The sequence below is a fragment of the Microtus oregoni genome, unplaced genomic scaffold (genome assembly GCF_018167655.1).
Source record: "Microtus oregoni isolate MIOR12 unplaced genomic scaffold, Mior012 000065F_ref0000479, whole genome shotgun sequence".
Taxonomy (NCBI): Eukaryota; Metazoa; Chordata; class Mammalia; order Rodentia; family Cricetidae; genus Microtus; species Microtus oregoni.
In genome coordinates, this window is record NW_024543875.1 from 5,627,515 (window position 1) to 5,645,032 (window position 17,518).

A 17,518-nucleotide genomic window follows, 5' to 3' on the forward strand; every position below is an offset into this window, starting at 1 on the left:
TGAGGTGGCTTAGTGGGTAAAGGCGCTTATTGCCAGACATGGCTGATTTGAGTCTGATCCACAAAATCCACGTGGTAGAACCAGCTCCTGTGGGTTATCCGCTGATGTCCACAAGTAAGCCCAGACTGTCTGTCTCTCCCTACACACACACACACACACACACACACGCACGCACGCACGCACGCACGCGCGCGCAAAGCAAAACTGGACAGCCAGATGTAATCGCCAAAGTGAGGCCTGTGAAATATCCAGAAAAGTCAGTCACCTTATGCCAACTAGGAAACAAACAAAATAAATGTCCACCAGGGGGCACTATGGAGAAGCCACAGAGCTGGTCGTGGACCAAGCTTGGATCCAATGGCTTTCGGTGCTGAAATGAGTTCTGCAGTAGCAGTGCGCTAACACTTGTGTAAGCCCAAGGAGGGAGAAAATTCTTCCTCCTCCCAGAGATAAAACACACGATTACAGTAGTGTCTTGTGGGGTTCCCCTCATCAATTCTTGTGGACGGTGGACAGGAGAGGCTTGGTGGACACCAAGGGAAGGCCAGCTATGCTTCACCCTGGGGAGTTCCTCCTCACTGGGACTCTCTTGGTGACTAGCTTAGCAAAGGCTTCAGCAAGTCCCATGCCCAGACACAACACACTCTTCCAGGCTCTACAGGGTTGGTGGCTGTCACTCCCAACTGGGAGAGAAGAAACCGGCACAGCTCACGGCTCAGCTCCCTTTGCCTTCCACGATGCACACTTTCCCTGCGTGCAAGTCCATCTCACCTTGGGTACATCTTGAATCCTGATCATGAAGTCTGCTGTTCTGTGTTTGTAAGACCCAGCAGAAACAGTTTATGCAAAGCTGGCATCAAAATTGAGAGAAGTTTAAAAACAAGCAAACAAACAAACAAGACCCTTTTTTGTTTTATTTGTGAGATTCTAAGTCAAAGGCCGGTGAGATGGCTCAGCTGGTAAGGGTGTTTACCACCAAGACTGACAACCCACTGATGACCTTTGGAATCCACACGGAGAAAGGAGAGACAAGAGCTGACTTCCTGCAAGTTGTCCTCAAGCCTCTGCGTGCATGCTGTGGTGTGTGAGTGCACAGGTGTGCAAGATGCTCATGCATGCATGATTGCAAACACACACACACACACACACACCAAGAAAGTAACAAAAGACTTTTGAAAGAAGCTCAAAGTCAAAACAATAGAACCAAATTTTTCTTACCTAAGAAAGCAGCTCACACACCCCATTCCAGGTCAGCTTCGTCTTTCCAAACCCCTGGGAAAGACTGCTTAGCCCCAAGCCAGGCATGGGAGCAGCATCTTATAATATGGTGTTTCCTGCAGGATATTAAAGCGCTTTATAAATATTAACCATCACATCTGTCTTCATTCTCATCACTCTGGGTGAGCCAGAGGCTTTAGAGATGACCGGCCAGTTATCCAGGCCACCAGGCTAACAGCTCAGGGCACCTTTCCCAGCTGGTCATTTCCTCTGCTCTCTCCACCCAATTCCTCAGAGATGCTACGGCGGCGGCGTTTGTGAGTTACCCTTGCTCTCCCGCTCCTCCCACCTCCATTACTGGAACATGCCTGCACCTCACAGGGATCTGCCCCGCCCTAGTGCTGGGATTAAAGGTGAGTGTTACCACTGCCTAACTAGAAAGAGTTTATTACTCTTTTTCTTTACAAAAACAGCATATCCCGCAACCCGCTTCTTTTATGTGCGCGTGCATGTGTGTGTGTGTAAGTTTTCTCTTAACAGCTGCACAATATTCTAGGGTATAAATACCCTTCTCAGGGCAGCCAATGCCCCATTTTATAATTGGGTTGATTAGCCTTTGACTCCAAACTCTATTACAGAGCTACAGTATTGAAAACAGCTTGGTATTGGCATAAAAACAGAGAAGTCGACCAATGGAATCGAACAGAAGGCCCTAACTTTAACCCACAAACCTATGAACACCTGATTTTCGATAAAGGAGCTAAAAGTATACAATGGAATAAAGAGAGCATCTTCAACAAATTGTGCTGGCAAAACTGGATGTCAATCTGTAGAAGAATGAAAATAGATCCATATCTATCACCATGCACAAAACTCAAGTCCAAATGGATTAAAGACCTCAATATCAGTCCGAACACACTGAACCTGATAGAAGAGAAAGTGGGAAGTACTCTACAGCACATGGGCACAGGAGACCACTTCCTACGTATAACCCCAGCAGCACAGACACCAAGGGCATCATTGAATAAATGGGTCTTCCTGAGGCTGAGAAGCTTCTGTAGAGCAAAGGACACTGTCACTAAGGCAAAAAGGCAACCCACTTACTGGGAGAAGATTTTCACCAACCCCGCAACTGACAAAGGTCTGATCTCCAAAATATATAAAGAAATCAAGAAACTAGACCGTAAAAGGCTTCCGCTCCGTTTTTAAAACTAGACCTTTTTCTATCCAAAAAAAAAAAAAAAAAAAAGTTAATCACTGTGGCCAGTTTTCTCTCCATATTATAATTTTTTATTTTTAATAATCTATGTAGAGTCTCTGATTTATCTCCTTCCCATTGCTCGGCCGCTCCCTACAGAGGACATCAATCAGAATTTTTTTCTTCTTCACATTGGCGAGTCTGTAGCTTTCCATTGCCCTCAGGTCTTGAAAATGCCAGTCAGGAAGTTAACCACAGGGCGCTTCCTTTCAGTTTCTCCACAGAAGCCAGTCTGTGGGGATGAGCTCAGGGGTTTGGGTCTTTGGTTTACTGGTACTCAGGTACCCAAGACTTGCAAGGTGTGGAGAGTCTTGTGTGGTGCCCAGGATGACTAGAAACTTGTGGTTTCAGCCGAGAACAAGAGGATTTGGCATGTGGGGTGATGAGATGTGGCTTATGAATTTTCTGCATGAACCTTCCGGAGCTGAGAGTGGAAAACCACCTTGGGGAACACTCAAAGCCGGTCAGTCCAGATGGACAATCCTTACTCAGGACTTCTGGGTCAAGCCTGCACCTCCCCCGGAGGAGGAGCCCTTGGGAGATCAGACACTTCTCAGGCAGAACCTTCCCAGGCTGTGCCCGTGAGAGACCCCGGAACTATCATGGAATGACACTCTGGCTAAGATCCTTCAGCGAGCAGTCTGAGGAATTCCTGGGCGGGGGGGGGGGGGGTACAGGGAACCAGAAAAGGAGAGACCTGGCACTTACCTGGAGGTGGGAGGAAGTAGGTCAGCGACTTGTTTCCATAGCAACTGTGACTGAGCCAAGACAAACAGGGGCCCACACTGTTAGATCACTTCAATCCGAGTTGGCTGGTGACTGCAAAAGAGAGGACCCAGTTTCTTCAAAATAATGAAGTTTGGCACACCCGCAGCCAGTTGATTTTGTTTCGTTTTGTTTGAAATAATATAATTAAGAAACTCCAAACTCATTCCAAATCAGTTTGTGAGTTTAAGTGTAATCTGTGTTTTACTTGTGGGATTGTGTTCTGGATGTTTGCGGTGGTGTGTGTGTTAAATTTATTTTGTGCCGGGCGGTGGTGGCGCACGCCTTTAATCCCAGCACTCGGGAGGCAGAGGCAGGCGGATCTCTGGGAGTTCGAGACCAGCCTGGTCTACAAGAGCTAGTTCCGGGACAGGCACCAAAGCTACAGAGAAACCCTGTATCGAAAATAAAAATATTTTGTGCGTGATTAGGAAATGGAGTGCTAGGCATATGCATGCTACAGTTTCAATGTCGAGGCCACGGCAGGGGTGAACTCGTACGAGTTTGTTCTCTTGTCCCAGTTAGGGTTGCTGTGGTGAAACACCATGATCAAAGCAACTTGGGGTGGAGAAAGTTTATTTGGCTTACATTTCACAACACTGTTCATCATTGAAGGGAGTCAGGGCAGGAACTCAGGCAGGGCAGGAACCTGGAGGCAGGAGCTGACTCAGAAGTCATGGAAGGTGCCGCTTACTGGCTTGCTCAGCCTGCTTTCTTAAAGACCCTGGGACCATCAGCCTAGGATGTGCCTGCTCCTAATGGGCTGGGCCTTCCCCCATCAATGAGTAGTTAAGACAACGCCCCACAGGCTTGCTGCTTAAAGCCTGTCTTCTGGAGGCTCTTTCTCAGTTGACCTCTCACATGACCCCAGCTGTGTCAAGTTGACTTAAAACTAGCCATTGCACCTGGCGGTAGTGATGCAAACCTTGACTCGTAGTACTCGGGAGGTAGAGGCCACAGGACCTCTGTGAGTTCAAGGCCAGTCTTATCTGCACAGTGAGTTTCTGGAGAGTCAGGACTACACAGCGAAACCCTGTCTTGAAAAACCAAATCAAAACAAAAGCAAAAAACCCCAAACCACAATTCAACAAAACAAAAATCTAGCCAATGCATGGGTTCTGGGGATCATACTCAAGTCATTGGGCGTGGTGCAGGGTCTTATATCTCTGTCCTCTATCAAAGATATTTTTAAATTTTTATCAAATTAAAAAGAACTATAAAATGGATTTTTTGGATAAATAGAATTCTGGATCTTATTTGAAAACACAACATTTAAGATTAGCCAATAAATAAATAGGAAAGGAAAACCACTAAAAAATATGAGGGCTATTTCTTCTGGTGGGTCAGAGCAGAACGGGAAAGGGAAAGCAGGGGCCGCTACTGTTCCTCAAAGCCCCACCCCCAGTCACTTACCATGTCTGCCCTACTCTGGTGAAGTGACATAGAACATAAATGATTGTAGGCTACTGGGCTGTGTGTGTTAGAAGGACGGGAGAAAGAACCCTGAATGTTTATACGAATTAAGCAAAATGACAGTTTAAATCCGTGGTACAGTTGTTAACCCTGTGTCCTTTGATCTTTTCTGTCTGCCAACTTCAGCACCTCCTGGCTTGCTGGTACTCTGACCTGCTCCTACTCAGAATGTGTGTTCTTTGCCTGCTGCCTGGGGAGCAAGAACCCGGGAACGACAGGCATATGGGGTCGCCCTTGCCAGAACGCAGGTTCTTGTTTGTTTGTATTTGTTTGCTTGCATGGTTTAGTTTTTGTTTGCAAGTGTTGTGTTTTGTTTTTATTTCCAGACTGAATCTCACATAACGCAGGCTGGCTTCAGATTCACTATGCAGCTTAGGCTAGTCTTGAACTGGTCCTCCTGCCTCTACCGCCCAAGTGCAGAATTACAACTGTCTCTTTGGGGGCCCTCCTGATGGATTCTTTATTTGGTGCCATGTCCCCCAGCAGTGCCGTCTGCACCTCCAGATCCCATCTCTTAGAGTCCAAGACCAGTAACTGTCTCGTTCCTTTGCATCCATTCCTCTGATCTCTCTTTGCTGTGGCTCCTGACTGCCCATCGTTAACCAAGAGACGGGGAGAATTTGCTGTACAGCGTGAACCATCTGCTGCCCCAAGTCACTGTGTGACTCCTGGCCAAGAAACTCTGTGCAGTAGCAGAAAGTTAGGGCCGGGGTCCCTTCCACAGAGGACTACTGTTATCTAGGGTGCCTGTAGAGGGTGGGCTGGCTACCTGGTCCAGCTTGGCTCCCCTCCTGTTATGAGGCCATGGAGTCGAAACATGATGCTTTAGCTTTGTCTCCAGACCTTAGCCACGCATCTCTATCAGATGTTAAAGGGACCGGCACTCTCAAATAATGGGCTGACTTTCCGGCTTGTCTATGAGCACTGCTACTGCACGCCGAGGCCGCATTTACTGCAGAGGCACACGCGTCGAAGGATATGAAACACACAAAATGTGACGCTGTTTCGTTGCAATTATTTACTTGCATGTGGGTGGAGAGCATATGGCATGGTCTGTGTGTGGAGGTCACAGGGCAACTTATGGGGTTGAATTTGGGTTGTCAGGCTTGGCAGCAAGCGCCTCTGCCTGCAGAGCTGTTTTGCCAGCCCAAGCAATACTTTCAGACTATTTTATTCCAAAGTTGGTTTACTCTTTCTCCAGCCTGTGATGTGCAGAAAGGGCTCCATGGGGCAAGTGAGAGGACCTGAGGACCTGAGTTCAAGTCCCCAATACCTACATAAAAATTAAGCAAATAAAGAAACAGGTGGTATTGGAATTGGGAGGGGTGGCAGGCAACCGGCAGTCTGTGGAGCTCATTAGTCAGCCAATCTCACAAGTAGGTGAGCTTCCGGTTCAGAGAGACCTAACAAATAGATCAATCAATCAATAAATGAAATTTAAAGATTAAAATAAGGTGGAGAACAGTAAAGCAGACACTACTCCTGTCTTTTTAGCACCACAGTTCTTGCCTGCACCCAAGCAAAACAAAACAGAAACTTCCACAGCTTCTACAAATGTTCCCTACTTTGGGACACAAGGTCAAGGCCTCCCAGGCCACTGGAGGGAGCTTGTCCTGACCTAGAACCTCCTGCAAGGTCTGGGGAGAGGCTGGCCTTCAGTGCTCCGAGGGAGTCCCTTCTGCAGACCTGCAGCTGGGAACACAGCCCTGAGGCACCCAACAGCTCTGAGGTGAGATTTCCAGGAAGGCCATTAGAAAATGCTATCTTTCTTGTTGACGCTGGCCTCCTGCTTCCAGGAACAGGAGATGCTATACCGAGAGAAGATGGAGCCTGTCCCTGTCCTCACAGGGCCTGACCTCAGGGCACCCTCCTCTTCCACTCCTCCAGGGCCGCTCACAGAATAGCAAGGCTGGTGCCAGAAGGAAGATGGATCACTGGGGTCATGTGCAGCCAGGACTTCATAGGTCACACTGAGGCTCCTCCTGCCCAGTGAGGGGGCAGCTTTCCCTAGGCTGCCCCAAGCTGAGGGAGAGATCTGAGCTGAACTTACCAAGATTGCAGCAGGCTCCCTTTTCTTTGTATGATGGCAAAGGAAACACCAAGAAGATGTCATCCCTGAGAAGGGACATTTATGACTCAGGAACCTGGGAGGACAGACAGTGGGGGTGAAGCGGTCCTGGAAGCCAGGGTCAGAAGGGGTCAGCTGCAGAAGGAGCTAGAAGATCTGAGTTTACTTCTCACAGGTCACGGCCTCTCTGTGCCCCTTCCTGGGCCAGAACAACGGGCATAAGTCACAGGCAGTGGTTGTAGAAGCAGACCACAGAAGGCTGGGGGACAGCCTGTGCTGCCTGCATCACTAGGCTGGAGCCTGGACACTGGCCACAAGCACACGGCTGCAGCCTGTTCCTCCATGGAACTGCCCTTCTGGGATAGAGTCTGCATCCTGCACTGTGGGCACAGACTGGAGATATAGGTCACCTTGTCACTAGGCCTCAGGCTCCTGCTGTCTTGCCAGCCTCTCTGGCAGCGGCTGCCCACTTGCTGAAGGCAGGCCATCCTCCTGAGGCTCCTAGTACTTTCTAAGGATTCTCCCCAGGACTCTTCCGGGCCCTGTTGCAATGTTCCTGTTGGGCAACCACTGTCTGCTTCCATGAGGGACTCTCTAGAGAAACCTTGGAACAGAAAAAGCCCGCTTGAGGCCGGGAGGAGTGCTATGTACCTCATAGGTGCCTGGAAGCCAAGTGGGGAGTGTGGGAATTCAACAAGAGCAGAAAGTTACACGTGGGGGTGGACGGGTGTATAGAAAAGCCGGGGGGGGGGTGTATAGAAAAGACGAGGGGTGCACATGGAGTCCCACTGGGTGCACACGGAGTGGACAGGCTGTGCAGAGGGGGAGGCTTCACCATGGAACTGTCTCCCTCTCCTTCCTGTTGGACAAGGTGGAAGGGGCTGCAGTCTTGGGTACAGCGGACTTTCTTCCCCTCCCACCCTGTGGATGCTCTCTAGGATACAGTAGCCCCCCTCCTCACCTTGGGCTCGTTCTTGTTTATACTGCATTCAGTCAACTGTGGTGTGAAAAATATCGCATGGAAAATTCCAGAAGCAAACTTAGGCTTCAGATCACGTGCCACCCTGAGTGGAAAGATGACATCTCCCAGCTGGGACACAAATCATCTTTTGTGCAGTGCAAGCATTCTGCTCCGACAGCCAGCCTCTGTCAGCCGCAACGTCCGCACCAGACCGCAGCCTCTATATTCTAGTAGCTGTGTTCTGCGCCTGCGCTCCAGCGACCCCGATTTTATTTAACCGCGGCAGAGTACTGGCAGTGAATATCCGAGAAGTAAATAGCTGGATCGAAATAAACCCGATAAATTCCCTATGCCAACCATGAAAGGAAGAGCCTGTGGGGAGGAAGAATTTCCACGCGAAGTTAATGTATGTCACATGAACTTCGAGAAAAGTGGCGGGTGTTAAGAATTTCTTCCATTTTGAAGAAGAAGAACAGCGTGAAGTTGCGAGGATAGGGAGGTAGGAGGAGGTGAATCCGGGAGGAGTTGGGAGAGGGTACACTGTATGAAGTTCTCAGAGTCAATTGGAAACACTTAAGATGCCTTACTTTTGCTGTATGCATGTGTGTGCCCTGCCTGCATGCTTGTCTCTGCACCATGTGTGTGCCCTGCCTGCATGCTTGTCTCTGCACCATGTGTGTTGTGCCAGCCTCTCTGGCAGCGGCTGCCACTTGCTGAAGGCAGGCCATCCTCCTGAGGCTCCTAGTACTTTCTAAGGATTCTCACCAGTTCTCTTCCCGGCCCTGTTGCAATGTTCCTGTTGGGCAACCCCTGTCTGCTTCTATGACGGACTCTCTAGAGAAACCTTGGAACAGAAAAAGCCCGCTTGAGGCTGGGAGGAGTCCTATGTACCTCATAGGTGCCTGGAAGCCAAGTGGGGAGTGTGGGAATTCAACAAGAGCCAGGCTGGAAGAGGTCATTGGACCCCCTGGAGCTGGAATCACAGCTGGGGATCACCATGTGGGTACTGGGAATCAAACCCAGATCCTCTGGGAAGAACAGCAGTGCTCTTAACCTTGGAGCCATCTCCCCAGTCCCTAGTAAGTTTATATATATATAATTGGTTCTGATGACAAAACACTTGCTTCAACTGGGTTTTATCTACATAGCTCTAAGAGGGGAGGAGGTATTTTCCTACTTCCTAGAGCGCATGTGATGTTCTGGGTACCAGTTGGTATGCTTGACACTTAACCGGGTCTGGGCTAGAACTCATGGAGGGTCAGGAACCAAACCAGGCTACTTAGAGATGTCCTTTAGCAGCCTGGGGAACAACCACCCTGGTCTGTATCCTGAGTTGCTAGGCTGAGCCACGTGACTCCAACTAAATGGCATAGCGCTCAGAATCACAACTTGCTTGCGAATGTGTAAGGAAGTTGTAGTTTGCATAGCCTGTCTGGTCCTGGCAATCAGCAAGGTGGTAGGATTTAACAAGCAAGCATTTTGCTTCCTGGGTGCTGGGATTCTGTGACTTAGACACCACTGCCACCTGGTGGTTGTAATTCCAAACTACAATTTCAGGACAAATAGACCTTCCCTTCCCTTTCCTTCCTTTCCCTCCCTTCCCCCTGTGCCCCCCCCCTTCCCTTCCCTGGTCCCCCCTCTCCCTCCTTCCTTTCTTGTATGTGTATATGAGTACATGCAGCAGCCTATGGGTGGAGGTCAGAGGACAATTTTGATGGCTCCCTTTTCACTTCCTATTCTCTGGTCCCTGCAGCAAACTTCAGGTTCGCTGGGCTTCTGGCCAGTTCTCCTGCTTTAGCTGATGGCGCCACAGGAGCCCTGGAACGGCAGGTGTGCACTATCACACCTGGCTTTACGTGGCTTCTAGGACTCCAGCTCGGCTTACACAGCAGACATTTTTACCTGTAAAGTCACCTCAACCTCCTAGGGGCTTATTTATCGTATAAAACAAGTAAATAAAATCTACACCCACTGAGAAACATGCTCTGGAGGGGGATGTGGCCCTCACACTTCAAAATTAAGCATGCTTGTTTTGAGATGTCCCTCAAAGCCCTGCCCTGCCCCCTGACTCGGTGACAGGAAGAGGGAGAACAGAGGAGGCCAACCTTTCCTGCCTCCTGGAACCTGGCTGGCTCCTTAGGGACACTTGGGAGTTTCTATCACCTGGACACAAACAAACCTTTGCTGCTTTTGAAGCACCCTAATCTCTTTCTCCTCCCCTTGTCTTCTCCAACTCTGAAAGCAACCTCACCCTGTGAGTTTAGCTACTCTAACAACTACCTATGGGCTTATCTTCCTTGAGGTGAGATCAGGAAATTTCTCCCTCTGTTTATTTTGCTATTTTGGGTTACCTGCCTAGGCCATAGGTACCCTCTCCTCCTATATCTATACTAACTTACTAAAGTATCTTTTTCCAAGAAAAGGTATGACGATCTACATTTGATCTGTGAGATATGCCCTGATTGGGGGTGGGCTCACTCTACTAGGAGCTCAACTGAAAGGGAGACCTTAATAAAATTCCCAGTCGCACTGCGTCCTCAGGGGATCACAGCACCCCTTTTACATTAGACTAAGATGACTAAGGGAGTCAGTTGTCTAAGGTGGTTCTTTATCTTTTGTTTTGTTTGCAATTTTAATGTGTTTTGTTTTGATTTGACACCATTTTTACATGATGCATTTACAGACTTCTAAGGAGAACCTGAGGTTTTCTCAGCCCAAGCCTCCATGCTAACACAGGCATGCTAACACAGGCACTAAGGCTTTGAGATTCACAGATCACAGCAGAGACTCAGGATAAACTGCCAAGTTCTAGACGGGCTGCTCCCAGTAAGGAGCTGTTTCATGGGCTCTGCTGGGTCCCGATGCCCGCTTCTGCCTGGTTTCCCCAGGCCCCTTCTCAGAGATGAACTGCACCCGCCCCATACTCCTTTGTCCCACAGCCTTTGTTTCCCTCTGAATAAGAATATGGAGACTAGAGATCTCTATATTAAGTTTTCCTTTTGCAATGACGGTCATAAAAATCTTAATCCCCCAAACAAGGATGAATCCTTGGTTTACTTCAGCATTGCCGTCTCTCTCCACAGCTGGGAGAAATGAACCTATCTTCATGAATACTGAGGCCAACTCTCAAAGCTGCCTTTACCAGCTGTAGCAGTATGCATTTGAATGTAACTGGTCTCCCATAAGCTCACAGGAAGTGGCACTGTTAGGAGGTGTGGCCTTGTTGGAGAAAATGTGTCACTGTGGAGGTGGGCTTTGGGGTCAAATATATGCTCAAGCCATGCCCAGTATCTCAGGTCACTTCCTGCTGCCTGTGGCTCAAGATGTAGCTCCCTCTCCAGCACCATGTCTGCTGCACACCACCACGTCACACCGTGATGAGAATGAACTAAACCTCTGAAGATGTACGCCAGCCCAGAATGCTTTTCCTTATAAGAATTGCTATGGTCATGGGGTCTCTTCACAGCAACAGAAACCCTAACTAAGACAGCAGCTATGGAATACCAGCTCTTCCTGGAAGAGAGCTTCCCATGGGTGTAATGTAGCATTCTGCACCCTCACCTCCATGTTCCCTGATTAAAGGAGGTTGTCAGATACCCTTCCATCAAACTCTCAGGTTTGGGGAATTATATTGGATACCCAAATGGTGTTCTTCGACCTTTAATAGACAATACTATGAAAATGACCCAACAGGATCTATTTCTCTCTCAAACTGTCGAATAGATGCTGACTTTAACTGACTTCCCTTGCACTTATTCAGGGGCTTTCCATTCGAGACATACCCTGTGCTGAGAATGAAGGAGATGCAGAAACTGGCTGGAACAGCCCCTATTATTCACAGCCTTGGGGCTTCGTGGCTGTGTGAAGTTCTCACTGGAGCCTGAGAGGGTGCCTGGGACCCTATCTAAACATCACAGTGTCCACCTGAGAAGCAACCTGGGGTGGGAAGCATAGCTTCTTGCCTTGCCACCAACCACGCCACTCTGACCCACTGGGGAATTGGGTCGCCTGTTCCTCCTGCCTCAGGGTCCCAGGTTAGAAAGTCCCTTATCAGGATTACTAGGTGACTCTTCCATGCCCCTGCAAACTCCCAAGTGTCCAGAGTCACAATGGCATTGATGGGGACCCTCAGGGTGACTCTAGTTACAAGCATTGACTGAGCCCAAGTCTGAAGTCTGGACTAAGTGTGCTCAGAGCTCAGATGTTTTCTTATGACCTAAAAGTGTTTGCCCTGATGCCAGGGGAGCAGCAAGGCAGAAGATGGCATTTGAATCACCATTACACACCGACTCTAGAGAGGGCGATTTTCTGGACGGTTGAACCCTTCACGAGTGCTTGAGGCTGTGTGTCCTGTGGATGGGATTAGGATATTCCCAGGTAAGCTCAGAGGCATGGGCCTTGTGTGTTGTGTACCCTTCATTTAGGAGTCTATCATGGGGTCAGATCCTGGGAGGAAGGCATCAGATTGACCAAGACCAGAACCTGAAGCTGAGAAAATGAACTCCAAGGAAATTCCTGAACTTGAAATGATATCCAAGATCTGAACATGCAGTGGAAACTGGAAAGACAAACAAACAACAAACAAAAAAACAAAAACTAAGATTTACAAGAACAAAGAAAGCATGAAGTGGCCTGTGAGTACACTTAGCATTCAGAGTGGAGGGTCAAGTTTTCAGATGGTCTGTGGAGTGGGCCACACATATACCCTTGTTCCTTTCTTCCTTTTGAGTAGGGTCCCAGGGAGGAAAGGTTTCTGGTCCAGGAGAGGTCCTATCCTCTTGGCTATCCAGTTTATCTTCAAAGACCTCGAAAGAATGGTACTCAACTTCATATGGAAAAGCAAAAAACCCAGGATAGCCAAAACAATCCTGTACAATACAAGAACTTCTGGAGGTATCACAATTCCTGACTTCAAACTCTACTACAGGGCTACAGTACTGAAAACAGCCTGGTACTGGCATAAGAACAGACAGAAGGACCAATGGAACTGAATAGAAGACCCAGATATCAATCCACACACCTTCGAACACCTGATCTTTGATAAAGAAGCAAAAAATATCAAATAGAAAAAAGAAAGTGTATTTAACAAATGGTGCTGGCATAACTGGATATCAACATGTAGAAAAATGAAAATAGACCCATATCTATCACCATGCCCAAAACTCAAGTCCAAATGGATCAAAGACCTCAACATAAAGACAGCCACACTGAACCTGAAAAGAAAGTGGAAAGTACACTTGAACGCATTGGCACAGGGAACCACTTCCTAAATATAACCCCAGCAGCACAGACACTGAGAGAAACAATTAATAAATGGGACCTCCTGAAACTGAAAAGCTTCTGTAAAGCAAAGGACATGGTCAACAAGACAAAATGACACCCTACAGAATGGGAAAAAAATCTTCACTAACCCCACATCAGACAGAGGTCTGACCTTCAAAATATACAAAGAACTCAAGAAATTGGACACCAAAAGATCACATAATCCAATAAAAAAATGGAGTACAGACCTAAATATAGAACTCTCAACAGAGGAATCTAAAATGGCTGAAAGACACTTAAGGAAATGTTCAACATCCTTAGTCATCAGAGAAATGCAAATCAAAACAACCATGAGATTCCATCTTATACCTGTAAGAATGGCCAAAATAAAAAACACTGATGACAACTCATGCTGGAGAGGTTGTGGGGAAAGGGGAACACTTCTGCATTGCTGGTGGGAATGCAAGCTGGTACAGCCCTTTTGGATGCCACGGAGCCACCAGAGATAGATGTGCTGAAACATATAGAGGCAGACCCATTAGAATAACCCCTGGCTTCTCAGTGAAGACTATAAACGTCAGAAGGGCCTAGACTGATGTTCCACAAACTCTAGGAGACCACAAATGCCGGCCCAGACCACCGTACCAAGCAAAATTATCAAACACAATAAATGGAAAAAGAAAAATATTCCACAACAAAACCAAATTTAAGCAGCATCTATCTACAAATCCAGCTCCACAGAAGGCACTAGAAAGAAAACCCCAGTCTGAAGATATTAACCACATCTGAGAAGACACAGGAGTAAGCAATCCCAGTAAATCAAAGGAGGGGAGAAAACCCACACCACGACAGCAAAGCAACAGGAACCAGTGGGCACCACTCACTAATGGTCGCAGTTCCCCAAGAAAAAGACGACTAACAGATTGGTTTAGAAGACAGGATCCATCCCTCTATATGCGTTAACATCAAGGATAGCCATCACCTCAGGGGAAAGGATGGAGAAAGATGTTCCAAGCAAATGGATTCAAGAAGCTAGCAGGTGCAGCCATTTTAATACCTGATAAAATAGTCTTCAAAACAAACCTAATCAGAATAGAAAGAAATATATTACATGCTCATCAAAGGAAAACAAAAATCTACCAATTCGAAACATCTGTGCACCAAACACGGGGGCCCTCAAGTTCATAAAAGAGAACACTACTGCTGCTAAAATCACACGCCGACCCTCGCACAGTGACCGTGTGACTCCAGTAGCCCACTCTCCCCAACAGAAGGCTCATCCAGACAAAAACTAAACAGAGCTCATTTAGAGCGAGCTAGGGAGAACGGCCTTAAGAGTTCTTTCCCGGCAGCTATAGCCAGCTGAAGTCCTCTGAGGAAGTGAAAGGGTTTTCTTTAAGGGTGTGTCCCATTCTAAGCTGACCGCACTCAGTGAAGGGCCCGACACCCAGCGAATTCAGTGGGCTATAAAGAAGGAAAAAAGAGTGTTGAGGATGAGGCGGGATCTTAGGTGAGTCAAGAGGCATAGCATGATGTGAATATAATCAAACCATGCTGCATGCGTATATCAGATTCTCCAAACATTAATTATTTAAAAAGACCTCCCTCCAGTGGAAAGGAAGACAAGAAGATGAAAGGGCTGGGCAGCCCTGACAAGATGAACCAAGGTTTTCCCGGGGAGGTGGGAGCAAAAACACAATCGCTGGGACATTTGAAAAGAAAGGGCAGATGTCAAAGAGGCAGACATCAGAATCAGAAAGAGCAAAGGGACACTTAGGGTCATTTGGAGAGGAAGTAAGAACACTTGAAAGGAGTTGGCCTTCTCCGAAGCTTAGCCTGCGAGGGTGGTGCATGTCCTGGGGTCATAATGCATCCAATAAGCGGTGTCCTGGCCTGGATTTAAGGCCACAGAATGGACCATTGCCAGCCAGCACTGCAGCAGTACACAGCGCACAGTACACAGTATACAGTGTACAGTGCACAGCGGCAGAAACCAGAAACCCCTTTAATCCTCCTTCATGCTGGCCATGAAACAAGGGACAGCTTGTAGGGAAAGACTGTGTGGGTACTGTGAACATTACAGGGTGGCTGGGAGGTTGGCTTGGCATTTCTGTTCAGGCATTGCAGGCATTTTGGTATGGTAAGGAGGGCATAGCCAGGAGACCATGGAGTCCCTGCCCAAGGCATGCAGTACCCCTAGGAGAGGAACATTCTGTGGTCCAGTGTGGTCAGCATTCCAGGCAGCAAAGACAAGCAACTCAAGCCCGAGTAGGTGGCCAGCACCACCCTAGTCTCTGAGCTGGCTTCCTCCCTGACAGTGCAATGCCTTCCGTACAGAAGAAGGCAGTGGGAAGAACCAGGGAAAGGGTGGGGGATCGCGATGACTCAGAAGTTGTGGCTCCTGGATGCACTACAGTGAAGCTGTGCCTCCTGTTACTTTACTCTCAGAAGTCACAATGCAGGGGAGGAGGCTGGGCTGTTAAAGCAATCTGGGCTCTTTCCTTAGAGGGCTTTGTGAAAAATTCTGGGAGGGCACTGTAGGTCTGGGGTCAGTTAGGAGGGAGTGTTAGGAAATGATGTTTCTTCATGCCTGGATTTCAAACCCAGCTGCACTTGCAGGCCTCAGGACCCAATCAGCCTTTCCAGTTTCTCATTCTGTGGTGAACTGGTAGGTCCCGCCATGTAGATGGGGAAGGGAATACTTCTTTCAGAACATTAGGAGGCTGCTGGAGTATGCCGACTATCCCACAGGTAGGAGGTTCAAGGGTGAGCTTGCTGAGGCGAGAATGTGTTGCTCCATGGAACAGGAGTTACTTTATGATTATGTGGGCCTGGCACTACTGTCTTGTCTTCCTGCCGTTCCCAGGGACATACTTACAGGCATGGTGTCCTGGCCTCACTGAAGATGGAACCAACACTGTTGCATCAATTGTGTAAGGTGACCTGGTACATTTGCCCTGAAGATTCAGTTAGTTTCTCCCTCTCTGCCAAAGCCTTGGAAAGAAAAGGCAACCGAAATCACACTAAATATTGAAGGAGAAAGTAAATAAGCCATATTGATGATCTTTGACCTCCTGCTGTATTAAGACCCCAGGGGTATTGAGGTCTCAGGCTTAGCTTATGACCCCACTCTGTGTCTAACCAAAAAGAGTCCCTTTGTTTTAAGTTTCTATTGCTGTGATGAAATGCCATGTCCAAGGTAACTCACAAAAGAAAGAATTTAATTTCAGTTTACAGCTTCAGAGCATTAGAACTACAAGGGCAGAGCAAAGGCATGGTGGCAGGAAGAGCTAAGAGCTCACATATTTATTGGCTAGTAGGAGGCGGGGGGGGGGCATATATGAGAACTGGAAATAACATGGGCTTTTGAAACTTTAAAGCCAGCCCCCAAGTTACATATCTCCTCCAACATCCACACAAACACACACACACACACACACACACACACACACACACACACACACACCAGTGCTTCTCCAGGAATTCTGCCAACTGCCAAGTATCCAAATCTATGCGCCTATGAGGGCCATCCCTATTCTAACCAGCACACCCTCTGTGACCAGGTCAGCAGTCGATGTCAGCAATCTTCTGAAATGTAGGGGCATTCAAGTTTGTCCTACAGGCCTAGTATATCTGACAGACATTTGAGAAGCAAGGAATTTTTAAGGTCTGTCCTACCTTGTCTTGGCAAAGTTTGGCAGTCACTTTCTTTTACACCCTGCTGGTCCAGTTTGGACAGAATACTGTCAGCAATTGAGGCAAGGGAACTTTCTTTGCCTAAATGGCTAATGTTTCCCATAAAGAAAGCAAACTCCGTAGGGAGGTTTTTAAATGCCTATCATTGCCTCTGTAGATTGGTGCTGTCAGGAACAGATGTGCCTCGTTGCCATAAAAAACTTATACTATTAAAACATCTTATATTCCATATTCTAGAGATCTCTGAAGTGTTCAAAGACCACCTACCTATCTAAAATATATCTCTGTTTGACCTTGTAAACATACCTAACTTGACTACAAGTTTGATTGTAATAGGTGATGATCTACTAACCTGCATTTCTTTATTATCATAAATAGATTGTAATAATAACTTTCAAGGACTAGAAATTTACATTACATTGTTAAATGAGCTGTATAGGTACAATACCTTGAGCAAGAGTAGAAATGTATGTATAGTATGTTCTAACAAAAATAACCTTAAATTTATATCAATGTAAAAAAATCTTAAACGAGTAGAAACATACATATAGTATAACAAAATAACCTCAAACATGTGTCAGTATACAAAAATCCATACCAAGGTAAATTTTTAAAACTAGTAGTTGCTTTTTTTGTTTACGAGTAGATTCAATAATCAACCCTTTATTCCTATCATTTCTATAGCCCTCCTTTTTCTTTTCAGAATAAGAAATAAGAAATCCCTGAATCTAATCTCCTTTGCTCAGCTTTTTTCTTGAGCATTACCAAAAACAACTTGTAATAAACTCCCTTAAACAATGACAAATATCTATAACCC

General features: G+C 47.2%; 1 long non-coding RNA gene across 1 annotated transcript in view; it reads left to right on the top strand.

The window, feature by feature from the left end:
- Positions 1-8,013: 8,013 nt before the first annotated feature.
- The window catches only part of LOC121440129, a 33,012-nt gene continuing 23,507 nt past the window's right edge, over positions 8,014-17,518 (top strand). Inside the window, exon 1 of the long non-coding RNA XR_005973329.1 lies at positions 8,014-8,242. This is a non-coding gene — a long non-coding RNA (uncharacterized LOC121440129). The remainder of the gene's footprint in view (positions 8,243-17,518) is intronic.